This window comes from Capra hircus, chromosome 17 (genome assembly GCF_001704415.2).
Source record: "Capra hircus breed San Clemente chromosome 17, ASM170441v1, whole genome shotgun sequence".
NCBI classification, from domain to species: Eukaryota; Metazoa; Chordata; class Mammalia; order Artiodactyla; family Bovidae; genus Capra; species Capra hircus.
The window spans coordinates 68,110,217-68,124,421 of NC_030824.1; the positions used below are offsets into that span (position 1 = coordinate 68,110,217).

The 14,205-nt window shown below is 41.2% G+C and overlaps 1 pseudogene across 1 annotated transcript; it reads right to left on the reverse strand.

The window, feature by feature from the left end:
* Positions 5,267–7,759, reverse strand: LOC108637896 (annotated as a pseudogene). Its single transcript, XR_001919416.1, has one exon. The product of XR_001919416.1 is annotated as an E3 ubiquitin-protein ligase RNF14 pseudogene (transcript).

Consider the following 14,205-nt stretch of genomic DNA (forward strand, 5'->3'; position numbering starts at 1 on the left):
GACATGTAGGAAAAGATATTGGAGAAGATATTAAGCAAATAATTACTAAAAAAATATTCTCTTTGCCATATTCTGTGATATTGGTGATATTTTTCAGCTTTGTAAAATTATAGTTTGTGGTTTTTCTTATTAACTTTCATATAAGAGTTTATAGTTTCAGTTTTGTGTTATTTTCCTTAGCAAGGTTTCTGCAAATTATATTAGCTTCAGACCTCACCAAACTTGGATCTGCTCTACTTCTAATTAATGATTCTAACACTTGATTTTTAATGCTAAAATAGTTGTAAAACTTTTTAAAGCCCCAGTTCCTTCTCTTCTTTGAGAACAACGATAAATAATGAATAATGCCTGTCCAGATATCCTATAGGGTTATAGGGTTCTCAAAGAAAGACAGGAGAAGGGGAGGGGGGGGAAGTAAAGGGCAGAGAGACAGGAGGAGAGAGAGGAGGAGGAGGAGACACTGAGGAGGAAGAAGAGAGAGGAGGAATATATGAAAATACATTTTAAGCCGCAAAGCAGCGTCCATGAGCAAAATACAAAGTGATCTCAGTGAACCCTTGCCATGGCATGTTATCTACTCCTCTCTCTTCTTAGCAAATTGCTCATCATTTTATTGTTTCCTGATGATTTGGGATTGCCATTTTCAACATATTAAGTGTGTAGACTGACTCTTCCTTTATAATGTCCATTAATCTTCAAAGCTTGAGGAAAAAAAAATCCCAGATTTAACTCCCTGGTTTTTGTTTGTTTGTTTTAGGTTTCGATGCAGTTGAAAACAATTTCTAAGTGATACTGAATTTGGGAAGGAGTTTAGGAATTCTGAGTACTCCTATTAAATCTCCTCATTTTAGGCAAATTTTTCGTATTATTTCCTCTAACAGAACATTCACAGCACCTCGTCTGTCTTCTGAGGTGCACCGGGGATAGTTTGACAGCATTTTGTGTCACAGAGTTACTAGCTTTCTGCTTCCAGTATGCGTGCCTTTCTTGCTCAGAGCTCCACCTCCTCCAGTAACCCAGTTCTACATTTTAGGCACAGAACCCCATTTTCAGGTACCAAATTCTATGTAAGTCACGGTTCCTAATCTTAGCAGAACTCTAAGTGGTTTAAGCAGAAAGAGATTTATTAAAAGCTATTAGGTGGCTCCCAGAATCTTGGGAACATGATTTGGGTGCTTCTCAATCACAGCACAGACACAGAGTGGTGCCTCGGAGCCACGGCTGCCTCGGGCAGGCAGCAGGCGCGCGCCCAGGGCCCCCTTCGCTGTCCTGGGAGCAGCACACGGCTCCCCCACCAGGCTTCCCAGAAGACACCAGCTCCTCCACGGCTGTCACCTCTCACTGCTCATTTCTCATCCAAGTCCTGGCTAGACAGCTCTGCTGGCCAGGAACCTTGGCCACATGCCTCCACCCTAGCTGCAAGAACACTGAAAAATGTTGGAGTTAGGATGAGTGAGGGTGAGCCCAGCTGTAGAATCTTCCAGAGCTTCCTACTTCCTTACAAATTCATTGTGAGACTGTAGGCAAGGTACTTAACCTTTCTAATCCATCTTCCTAATAACTAGCATGAGGATTTGGGACCCCATAAATTCCCAAAGTCCTTACAGTAATACAAAACCCTGCCTGTGTTAGTTGGAGTTCTGGCATCTAGAGATGCAGTCCTTACATGAACCTCACTGTGGAAAGAGCAGGGGTGAAGCTGACTTCAGAGATGCCTGGCTCATCTGACCACGTGCTGTCTCCCCACTCTGCTTTCTGGATGTTGGCTGTAGAAACTAGCTTCTCTGTGCAACTAAACAAGCAGCCCCTGACAGCCCCAAAGCTTACATGCCTAAAGCTCTCAGATTCTAGAGGAAAAGGATGCAATGTCTCCTTCTCAGAATCCATTTCTAAGATCTGGAAGAAGGACTCTCATGAATCAGGCTTGGTTTGCATGCCGGCTCTTGGTTTGTGTGACTGGATGGTAGAGTCTTTAACCAGAGAAAGGGTGTCACACAGGCGTGGCCACCCGGGAATTGTGAGGCAGTCAGCCACCCCATCTGTGAGCAATATGGCTCTAAGATCTAGGGTGCCACAGTATGTGATGTGGGCTTTATTCATTCGGCTCCAGGCTTTTATTTTTGTGAATCCCAGTGTTGTATGGGGTTTAATGGGTGATAGAAACACCGCTTAGGACTGAGCGCCTGCATTCAGAGAGCTTACAATTTAGAGGTAGAAGCAAATAGTCACAGAAGTGCTAATGATCTGAAATCCTAAAGCATATGAACATAGAATTGAAAGGATGAATTGATTTAACAGTTTTTGTCGGGCATTTTGTCCCAAATCATATCCCCATACCATATTTGGCTTGAAACATCATTGATAAATTTTAAAACTGACATTTATTTCTTTGAATTTTTGGCCTTGATCTTTTTTTCTTGGATGTTGAGTGTGTTGGCATATAGACATAATTTTCCGTTGTAAACTTATATTATTGTACTGAAACATATTTTGTATTAGCAGGAAAGAGGACAATACTACCCTTTGGTCGTACACTTCATGTGCATGAAAGTGAAAGTCGTTCAGTCGTGTCCGACTCTTTGCGACCCCATACAGTCCATGGAATTCTCCAGGCCAGAATACTGGAGTGGGTAGCCTATCCCTTCCCCATCGGATCTTCCCGACCCAGGAGTTGAACTGGGGTCTCCTGCATTGCAAGCGGATGTTTAACCAGCTGAGCTACTTGAAGTGAAAGAAAGTGAAAATCGCTCAGTCCAGTCTGACTTTTTGTGACCTCCTGGACTGTAGCCTGCCAGGTTCCTTTGTTCATAGAATTCTCCAGGCCAGAATACTGGGGTGGGTAACTGTTCCCTTTTCCAGGCGATCTTCCTAGCCAAGGTTTCCCGCAGTGCAGGTGGATTCTTTAACATCTGAGCCACTAGGGAACCCCATGTGCATAGCTTACATAACCTGGGAAAAAAAAATCCATTTTCTCCTTAGAATCAAGAAATAGGTGGCTTATCTTAAAATTTATCTGGAATTCAGATGGCATTTTTTATATTAAATTATATTGTGTTGACAATTAGATTGCTGAAAAATTTTTAAAAGCTTCAGCTGATCAAAGTGTCAGCCTTTGGTTCATCATACAATGCAACTTCTTGGTTTTATAATCTGAAGCACATGCACATTAAGTAAAGAAAACTAATTACAGTAAATCCTGGTAATAATCTGATGTTTCAAGAATGTCACGCTGTTATTTCCGAATTTATGTGTAACACTGTTACATAAGGGTCTTATTTTTAAATTATTTTAGTCTTGTTGGCCTCTGCTTCTCTGATGATTAAATTAGATTGACTTAATTAGACTTTATTTAATTAAATTTTCTACTTAAGTCATGTTAAAACTTTTGGATGCATTTAAATATTTTTACACTTTTATTTATTTTACTTTCTAAGCTAACAATTCTCAAAAGGCTACAAAAAAGTGGAGATAAATGTATAGTGTTACCCACATATCAGTCACCCAGCTTCAATAATTCTCAATATATGGTAAGTTTTGTTTATTAAATACTTACACATAATTCTGGTCTGAATTGTTCTGAAGCAAATATTAGTCATTAAAACATTCTGTCAGTATGTTATTAATAGGATGTAACTATAAATTATAGGACATTATTTTTTAGTTTTTATAAACAAAATAACATTATCATATCTTAAGATAGCACTTCTTTAATTCATCAAATTACCCAGTCAAAATATTTGCAATTTTTTTTGAAAAATCAAGAAAACTGAGTTAATTTACATAAGATAATGTCACTTACGTATAAGTATGCAATTTGATGACTTTTGAAAAATGTGTAGGCTCATATAATTATTGTCACAATCAAGATATATAGCACATTTCTGTCACTCCATAATTTTTCCTCATGCATTTTTACTGGCTGAGGTATATGGTAGGTGCATGCTTAATTTTTAAGAAATAGTTATGGAGTTTTCCAAAGTGATGATATCATCTTACTGTCCTGCCAGCAGTATATGAGATTTCCACTAGTCTCACCAGCACTAAGTGACTGAATGCATTTTATGCCCTTTTCCTTGTGGACAATCCATATAGATTTAGTTCGTGGTTTATACAAAACTTGTTTAATTATTTTTCTTGGAATTTTTACTGCAATAGGCAATAACCAATTTATATACCTCAGGGATGATAGAAGGTCACTTCTTGTCTTCAAAAGTAGCATATATCCATGCTAATAAGTGGAATGCTGTGCTGTGCTTAGTTGCTCAGTCATGTCTGATTCTTAGTGACCCCATGGATGGTAGCCCGCCAGGCTCCTCTATCGTGGGGATTCTCCAGGCAAGAACACTGGAGTGGGTTTCCATGCGCTCCTCAGTAAGTGGAATATAATTGTCTAAATGACTACTAAAGTCATTTTAATAGCTTTCTTTATATTTATGTCCTTTTTCTCATTGTAGAGTGACTCTTTAAAAACTTAAGTGCAGATCCTTAATATTGCAGGGATTCAATCCACAACCATTAATGAATACCTGTGCTATGCAGAGAATTGCTGCCCTAGTGCCAAGAAAATTCAGATCTTGGCATTATAATCTAACTAAGGAATGTACTTGGAGAAATGAAATGTGTCCTTATGTAGCAGAACAAAACAAAAATAAGATAGAAGGGGTATAGGATGTTATACAAACACATAGCAGGAACACCCAGCCAGCTTAAGGTCCCAGAGCAGTGGAAATCTAAACTGAGAATTGAAAGGTTAGCACTAGTGATACTCAGCCTTGTGAAAACAAATTCTGGTCAGAGGACATGCACACAAGCTTAGAAGTGAAAGAGAGGGTGGCAAGACTACCAGAACAACAGCCTAAAGATGAGGTCACCTGAGGGAGAGGCTTAGGAAGCTGATGCAGGAAGAGGTTAACCTGGGAGAAGATTAGCAGGACTGAAAGAAGGGGCTGGTCACAGAGCTTTGGGATGCTGAATTCACAGGGATTACTATTAACTGGATTTGAGGAACAGGGGGAGAGGGGACATCAAGGATCCTTTAAGAATCTGGCTTGGAGCACTGGGTGGATGGTACCATTTGTGGAGAAAGAAAACATGGGCAAGAGGAGGGTTTGAGCTCCTGAAGAGATACAGATTGGGGATACAGCAATGTATAGATACTAATTTCATCCAACAGGCAAAACCAGGATCCCTCAAAAGAGACTCAGAAGGCTCTCCCAGAGGAAGGAAGGCAAACTAGGACAGAATATTTTTTTTTTTAATTATAAGACAATTTTTAAATAATTTTTATTTTTAAGATATAGCATCCTCATTGACAATCCAGAAACAGTCCATGCTCTTTGGATACACACACATAAAATGGTTAAAAGCGATTCCCCAATTTTCAATGACAAGGTAGGAAAAAAGAACATGTTCACAGCTTTAGCTGAATTCTTCTATCCTTTTTACCAAAAATCTTATTTTGCTACCAACCCACTCACCAAACCATAAGGAAAGACAATTTTTCAAAAAGCCAACAAAACCCAAGAACAGGGATCTAGGTATCAAGCCAAAAATCATCCCCTGAAACAGTGCTGATGCCAAAAAAAAAAAAAAAGAGAGAGGATAGGAAAACAAATTTCCATAGCACGTTAGAGAAGCCCTTTTAAAAAGAATTCAGAAACTTAGCTCTGGAACTATGGTGGTGCAGTGTTCAAAACGCAGATAATTAAAGCTCAGCTTGGGAATATATTAGGCTTTCTCCTATCCCAGCAGGGGAAATAAAAATATGAGCTGTTGGAGCTAATATGAAAATTGTCCTTACCAATGAAAGGTAGGGCAAGGGTCAACCGGAGAGAATGTAGAACAAAAGGTAGCAAAGGCAAGTCGTTCTGAATCTAGGCTCTACTGCCTAGAAGCAGCAGGAAAGTTTAAAAGGGCTGAAATTCTTCTAAGCCACTATCAATAAATTCTAGACTTGGCTCAAAACCAGTGGACTATAGACCACTGATAAAATATATTAGGTGACCTACAGTGTTTACGTACTAAAAAATATTTTTTAAATTATCTGTAAATTTCTATTCTGAAAAGCAGCAGATCAAAATGACACGGGGCCATCTAATCAGTTAGAGAGTAAGGGGCTTCCTCCAAATAAAATTAGCAGAAATCAGGTTGGAAAGAATGTAATACTGAGTAAATAAGATCAGGCTCTCGGCACAATTTTAGTAAGGCTTCTACCTACCCCAAGTGTTAAGGAGTACTACTGAGAGAGCTCCCACAGAATGTCTTAGAGGGATGCTTCTCAGAGATAAAAAGGTCTTTAACTCTTGACCCCTCTCTCTTTCCCTAAAGCTTGGAGAAGAAAATAAATATTTAATTTTAACTATTCAAAGCTTTGGGCACATTGTAATATTTAATATTTTCTAGTTTTCATTTTCTGAACCTTTGGCTTAATACTTCCTCAATTATGCTGCAGTGAAAAAATGTATACATGTGCCTTAATCAGTAGTACCACATGAAAATAAAACCTTGTTCTTCCATATCTTCTACATAGGAAGACTAAATCAATGGCACCCTAAATATCCTGCAAAGTTACTCTGTATACTTGACAAAAGATTAGGGCAAGCCATTCCACTTCCATATCTTGAGCAGTAGAAGTTAACTAGTCTTCAATCTCATCTTCCCAAATATCTCCATTAACATCCACAGCATGGAACAACCGGTTAAAACACGGGGAAGCAGGATCAGTGAAATGTTTATAAGGGTTTGCTCTAGAAAGAGAACCCATGCAAATCCAGCAGAAATATTGCATACAGCCAGTACATGTCATCTTGTTACATCCATCTAATTTCTCAATGGGAGTTCCACAACATGGGCAGCTCTTTGAGTTCTTTTCTAGCCACTCCTTACTTTCCATCTCTTCCAGTGCCTTCTGAATCACCCTCTTACCATACCTCTGTTCCAAAAATCTTTTATTGGCCTCATCTGCTTGCAGGTACTCATTTCGTAAGTCCATTAATTTCTCTGCTGTCACCTTACATGGAGAGACCCCGTGGTAGGTCAGTCTGCACAGGGTACAGAAGGCGAAATTGCAGCTGGAGCAGATGCCCATGGTACAGCCAGGCTCCTGCATCACAGGCAGCTGGCAGGATGGGCGGGGGCAGTACACCACATGGGCCATCAGGTCCAAGGTTGGCTGGAGGAGAAGGCGGTCATAACGGGCAAACAGCTCTGCTTCCACTAGCTCTTTGACCTGACCAGGAGTGGCCACTGAAGGGCACTTGGGTTCTGGGCAGTTGAGGCATTGAACTTGGCCATCTCTGATCTGGATTTCAAAGTAGTCCTTGAGACAGGCTTTGCAGTGCACATGCCTGCACCCCAAGAAGTACATGCACTCACTACCCAGTTTCTCACAGAAACAGATATTGCACAGGAACAATTTACTATTAAAGCATTTTATCTGCTGAGCTTGATCAAAGTCCAAGATTTCCTGGATCAGACTCGACAATGATTCCACATCCTGCACGGCTCTCTCGTCCACAACTTCCTCTTGGTCTATGTCAGATCCAGTGGGTCCTCCAAAATCTAGCTCTGTGTTGGAAGAAGCTTGAGCCATCCTTCTCTGAACCTTTTTCTGAGAACCCATCGTGAGTTCAAAAGCAGAGACAATATTCAGGTACGCTAAGGTCTCTTCCTTAAGAAACTGCATCCAGGCAAACAGGACCACGCTGCCACGGTGTTCTTCCCACAGGTTGTCTAAGTGCTTGCAGAGAGCAGATAGCGCTCACAACTATCTTGAAATTTTGTGGTAAGTCCAAATGGATCCTGGTTTCTCCACCTTGGACAGACTCTGCTTTCCTAAATTCATCTCCATCATAAATACTTGCCAGGGCCAGCAATTCATCCTCCTGAGCTTCTCGGTCTTCTGACGACATTTAATTTTCTGAGGAGCTGTTAATAACAACTAGAAGAAACGGATATCAGCACTGGAGTTTGTACTTCAGCCCCAAGTTTGGAACTCATGCAAATCTCATTTATTCTTAAGATGATGGAGATGAGACTGCTGAAGGTGGATAAAAGGCCAAGACGTAGAACTCATACTAGATATACTAGAGAAACCCTGCCATCTACAGCTGGGGGGCAGGCCTGAGCCCCGCTACCTGCCCCAGCGCTTGGAAACGGAGGACGCTGCTCGCGTGTGAGCCCGCCCAGGGGTCCCGAAGGGGCAGGGTTTGGAACTTCCCCTTCCTCCTCTGGGCACCCCGGGGACCTTAGCCGGGCCGGTCCCGGGTCCGGGGAGTTGAAGCCTGCTAAGCAAGCAGTCCGGGCCCGGCCGCCCTTCTCTCGACAGAATACTTTTTAAAATGCTAAGGGAGAAAATATTTCAAAAAGGATAGTATGGTCATGGTGTCAAATGCGACAAAGGGATCAACTAAGTTAAAAACAGGAAAATTCCCATAGGATTTTTCAATAAGATGTAGCTGGTGACCTTGGCAAAAGCACTTTCAGTAGTGGCCAGGGCACAATCCAGGTACAGTGAGTCGAGAAACAGGAAATAAGGAATTGGAGACTGTGGATGTAGACAGCTCTTTTAAGAAGAATGATGGTGAAAGGAGGGGCAGAGATAAGCCAGAAGCAACTCAGGAAGATGGCAGGTTGAGGGGCAGTTTGTTTCATACATGAGTGTTTTATTTAGTGCAGGGGAAACGAGTGTCTGAAACACTGATGATCTGAAATAGTTAGAGAAAGGTTGAAGATGCTGAAGGGGACGGGTGCAGTCAACAGAGGGGCCGCTGAGAAGGTGGGAGTGGGATCCATAGTGCTGGATAAGGAGCCCTGGAGACAACAGCTTCAGTGTCAGCTAGGAATGCTGTCCACTGCAAATAAGAGAAAACCCAGCTACTAAGAGTGCCTCACTCTTGCAGAGGCTTAGTTTTCTGAAGTGACAGTCTTTCTCTCAGGGAAGCACCTGCTGGCATGGCTTCTGCGCTCAGTGCCAGGGTGCACCTCGCGGAGGTCCGCTGAGCGGGTGGCCTCCCTGCGTTCACCTTTCCCTCTCAGGCCACGAGCAAGGTGGGAGGAAGGGGGAGGGACGGTGCTGGCTACACTTGGTCCTCTAAGCAGGAAAGTGTTTCCAGAGGCCTCCAGGATCCCTCTGCTCACATCTCATTGGCCAGTACTGGGTCACATGGCCACATGTCACTCCAAGAGAGGCTGGGAAAGCATTCCGCTTCTTCTCTTCTCAGGTGGAAGAAATCAGAGACTTGAAATGGCAGTTGGATCAGCCAGATGGCAGCATCTACCACAGAGCATGCGGGCAAAGGACTTCGCATCTGATGGTTCTGTTTTCTTTCAACTTGGAAATGAGATCATCTGCTCAAAGAGTAATGGAACTTTTGAGAATGATAACAATGTAAATACTGCCTTTGGAGCTTTGGAGAAACTGAGGACTGATCATTTTTGAGCCCCAGTGAGATCCTGTTGAGATTAGAGACCCTGAATTGGAAGGGCACAACTAGGGGACATCAGGAAGTTATTCTTCCCTGTGTATCACACTTTTAATGCATATGAAATAATTGTCCTATTTAATGATTTGTATTTTGAATTCAGTTTATATGAAATTCATATTTCTTTTAAAATTTATGCTGTATACATCATTACCTCCTTGTTTTAGGTATGTCTATTATAGATTTATGTACCATTATTATAGGAGATTAACAATCTATACATTTCTGTGAAATTTTTTCCACAGCTTTTAATTTGGATAGTTTTCCCATCTATAGAAAAATTTAAAGACTAGTAGAGTGAATACCTTTGTCATTTTCTAACATTCAGTAATTAAAACTTTCCCTCATATCCTGTCTCCTTTCTCTGTTTTTTTTTTTTTTTTTTTTCCTTTCTCTTTCTCTCTACACACGTAAGTACACACAGAGACACTTACTTTCCCCCCTTGGATTATTGAAACTTTAAACTGTAGACAGTGCAACACTTCAGCCCTACACACGTCAGCCCACATTTCTGGGACAACCTCCTATGTAACCACAGCAGCGTAACTGCACCCTAGAGAATTAACACCAATATCATTGTCTAATCTTCAGTATGTGTTTACACTTTCCAGTTGCTCTCAAAGTATCTTTCAACCTAAATAGACTAAAGGAAGATACTTGAAAGCTGTATCTATTTTTAACATTACTCTAACAGATTTTGATGTGCCTTTTAGTAGTAGGCTTAATGTTGCAATTCTGTTGCCATTTGTCAGAGCTTTTCCATAATCTTTCTAGGCTTTCATTTTAGATGCCCACATCAATTTATAGTATCTTATATATGTGTATATATCTGAAACATATATGAATCTATTTCCAACATATGTTAGCAGTATCCTCCTATTTGCCAATTTAATGATCAGCCTTTTCATCTTCCGTTTGTGGCTATGGATGAGTATTGTATTTTATCAGCTTTATGTCTTCAATAAGCCAATTCAAGTCTACATTTCAGTATATATTTTAAACTGCTGTTTTCATTGTTTAGATGGTGAATTGTGACTTAATATTTGCCAAAGTGGATAAAGTAGCTATTTTGTGGGTTCCCACAAAATCTAATCTTCCCATAAAATCTAGTCTAGTAATTGAGAGGAAAGCATGTCATGTAGAAAATCAATTTACTCTACATAAAACTGAAAATACTAGTGATTAATGTGCCCTGGATAAAGGATACTCTAGGAAAAAACCTGCTGCTGCTGCTGCTAAATCGCTTCAGTCGTGTCCGACTCTGTGCGACCCCAGAGACGGCAGCCCACCAGGCTCCCCCGTCCCTGGGATTCTCCAGGCAAGAACACTGGAGTGGGTTGCCATTTCCTTCTCCAATGCAGGAAAGTGAAAGTGAAGTCGCTCAGTCGCGTCTGACTCCTAGCGACCCCATGGACTAGGTTTCCCTAAATATAATACAAACACAATTCCTTATCAAGGAACTGGAATTCTAAAACAATATGGAAAAGCACGTGTAAATAAAAGACTTGATAAGGACGTGAAGTATGTACACTGAGGCTGTCTGCCAAATGCGTAGATAGGATTGAGGATATTTAAAGAGGAACACGTTCCTTGACTTAGACTGTCTCCTTTTGATTTTAAATGTTGTCCCGTTCTCTCCATTTTCCTTGCCATGTCTCCTTTCCCCCTGCCTGTTCATGTTGGAGAATCCCAAGTTCTGCACCGTGGCCCTCCCCTCTTCTCTAGCTGTGTTCCGCCCCTAAGTGAGGGATTCTTAACCTGGAGTCCACAGGCCTGGTCTCTGTGATCTTGAAAGGGAAACATTTCTTTATTTTCATGAACCTCTAGATGAACTTTGCATTTCCTGAAATCATGAACATAGACAACCAAACCACGGTAATATCAGCTAGATCTGTGAGTTTATATGCGAGTAAAAAATTGCAGATATTTCCATCTCATTATAACTGTCACAGATATCTTGAAATATTTATGCATATGATTTCTTTGAAGTGACTGTGATTATTTTGCTCACTGTTAGATCTCATTATTTAATGTATCAATAAAAATATTAGTTTACTACTGTGTAACTTTTAGATGTTTTGATGACTTGTTTTATTATAATTGGCTTTCTTTATACCAATTATATATACCAAAATATTTAAGATGTATTTTATTTTGTGCATTTAAAATGTCATACAGGGAAAGAGTCTGTGGGTTTTAACAAATTTTCAAAGGGGTTCATACACAAATATCTTAAAGAGTCCATACCCTAAATGTCGCTGATGTCACAGCTTTAAATATCATTGAAAGTTCATGCTTCTCAATTTATATTTCTTGCCACAACCTCCCTTTGCAGCTGCTAAACTCATAGCTCAACTGCTTTGCAACGTTTCCTCTTGGATGTTTAATTAGTGCCTCCAACATACCCTGGGAAAAACTCAGCTCCGGCGGCTCACTCTAGACCTGCCTCTCGCAGTCTGCCTGGTCAGTAAAGGGGGCAGCTCCATGTTTCTGGTTGCTCAGGCCCCAACCACAGAGTCACCCCTCACTCCTCTCTTTCATGAGCCATGTCAGATTTAGTGGCAGTTTGGTTGACGCGCAGGGCCTAACTAACCACTTCTTGCCAGCTCCGCACTGCCCACCGTGGTCCAAGCTATCACCTTCTCTTGCCTGGATCTTTGCGGTAGTGTCCTAACAGCACTTCTTCCACCACGGAGTACCTGCCCCCAGCGTGAACACCTGTACACACATTCACAATGATCAAAACAGCAGCCAGAGTGACCCTGTTACAACATATTGAATCAGATTGCGCTGCTCTCCTCTTTGGAATTCTCCAGTGCCTGCCTACTCAAAGCAAAAGCCAGCGTCTCCAGAGTGGCCCACGAGGCCCCCAGAATTTTGCCCCTGCCTAACATTGTGACCTGGGCTTCCCTGGTGGCTCAGATGGTAAAGAACCTGCCTGCAATGCAAGAGACCTGGGTTCGAGACCTGGGTTCAAGCCCTGGGTCAGAAAGATCCCCTGGAGAAGGGAATGGCTACCTGCTCCAGTATTCTTGCCTGGAGAATTCCATGGACAGAGGACCCTGGTGGGCTACAGTCTATTTCACAGAGTCGGACGTGGCTGAGCAACTAACACTTTCACTTTGCTTAACACTGTGACCCACGTCTTCTTATTACTCCTCCCATACACCAAACGTGCTTCCCCCTCATGCATTTGGCATTTGCTGTCATCTCTGCCTGCACAGAGTCCCTTTATCTGAATGGCTTTTTCTCTTATGGATAAAATAGCAATTCCTTCTACCACATTCCTCATCGGCTTTTCCATGCTTTGGTTTTCCCCATGGCACTATCACTCTGATGAAGTAATTACAAATTACAAAGTGGCTGCTTCTCTATAGCCTTTCTCTCACTGCTGTATCCTCAATGACTAGAACAATGCCTGGCCCCTGAAGGTACTCAATAGATATTTGTTGAATAAATAATTTCTTCTGTTTCGCAGAAATTTTTCAGTATCTCTAGGAGATGAAGACTATGAAGTTTTTAAACTAAAATATTCAGAAACACCATTTTAAATCAAACACACTACTATAAGTTGAGTAGTAATGTTTTACTCAACTTTATATGATAGAATTTTCATACATAAGATTTATTCACACCAACTATTTCTCTAATGATTAGAGCTATGATATGGGACCTTATCTGGGGTCTTATTAAGAAAAGTCTTAGAAATGTGAGTCGTTCAAACTTGGTGTCCTGAAAATGTATTTTAAGTTAAAGATATCCCCTAGACACACAAAATTAAAGGAAAATAGATAGTTATGTTCAGCCCATTGCTATTTTAGAAATCTAGGCTGCTCATAGAATTATTTCTCAAGGGAAAATTTGTAAAGAAATCTTGTTCATTCTGAATTCTTATGTGAACATAAAAAACAATTTGTTATTTTGGCTTATTAGTATTTATATTATAATTGCAGCAGGAAGCGTTAATGACCACATGTGATATTCCCTGTGCTTTCTTTGATTCCAACCTGTTCAAGCTAGAGCAAAACAGATAATTAGGTTATGTAACTCTGTGATCTCTTCCAAGTCTAATATTCTATGATTAAATGATGTCAATGAGTAATAAGCTGTTGGAGAAATAGGATTATACCCATTTGGGAAGAAGCGATATACCACGCTTTTTGTTCACTCTTACTCATTTTCTTCTAAATAAAAAGTGCTAAAGTATAGGAAACATTAAGTTTCTTTACCTTAAATTTTCAAAAAGTCCCTATCAGTGCTACGTCCAAGGCACCCAGTTCTTACCATGTCCTGTGCTGAACTCCAATCTAAATCACTTCCTCTCTTGCCAGCACTGTTTTTAAGGCCTTCTAGCCTCCTAGAGTCATCTCTGCAGCCCTGCACTTCTCTACATAGGCTCCAGAGTGATCATCCCAGTGATGGTTTCCCACGACCATTAGCACAGAAAACAAACTCCTTCTGTGGCCGAGGCGCCTTCCTTCCCTGTGGCCTGCTTATCTCCCTGACCTCACCTCCCACACCTCACCCTCACTCCCTGCCTTCTTTCTGCTCCTTGAACACACCAAGCCCGGGCCTCCTGTTCTCTTGGCTCAATCCTGATGGCCTCTGCTGATGTGAGTATCAGATGGCCCTCTCCAGAGAGGCCGTCTTCATCACACAGCTGAAGCAGCACCTCCTCTCTCACTGTCCTGTACGCCTACTACTTTTTGTCATAAAACTCACC